The following is a 444-nucleotide window of genomic DNA, read 5'->3' as shown; positions in this document are numbered from 1 at the left end:
ATTAAATATTGAAATAAAGAAAAAGTCAAAATTTTATAGAAAATTAAATAAGACTAGGAGAGAAAAATAGAAAAAAGAGAGTTGCGAATAATAAAATAAAAAAATATATTTAAATGCACTATATCTGAATTGACAATGCTAGAAAAATTTTCATCTATGAAACTTCATCTAAAACTACATTTTGAGGTTTTCTGTATTTCATATCTTCCAAAGTATAAATATTAAATATTTTCGAAATTATCTGGGCCAAAATAAAATATTTATAAAATAAAAAAGAAAAAAGATGGAGGAAAAAATGAAATAAAAGAAAAAAGAGAAATATTTTAAATTTAATGATATTAGAATCTCAAGCAATTATAAATTTCAATTGTTTACAATACTTAATAATTAAATCTTAATTCTTATATGCCTTTTTTCTTTGTTTCAGAGTTAATATTTCTACAT

The sequence above is a fragment of the Apis dorsata genome, unplaced genomic scaffold (assembly GCF_000469605.1).
Source record: "Apis dorsata unplaced genomic scaffold, Apis dorsata 1.3 scaffold_470, whole genome shotgun sequence".
In the NCBI taxonomy this organism is placed as follows: Eukaryota; Metazoa; Arthropoda; class Insecta; order Hymenoptera; family Apidae; genus Apis; species Apis dorsata.
The sequence above is the reverse complement of the archived record's forward strand: the minus strand, read 5'-3'. Positions refer to the sequence as shown.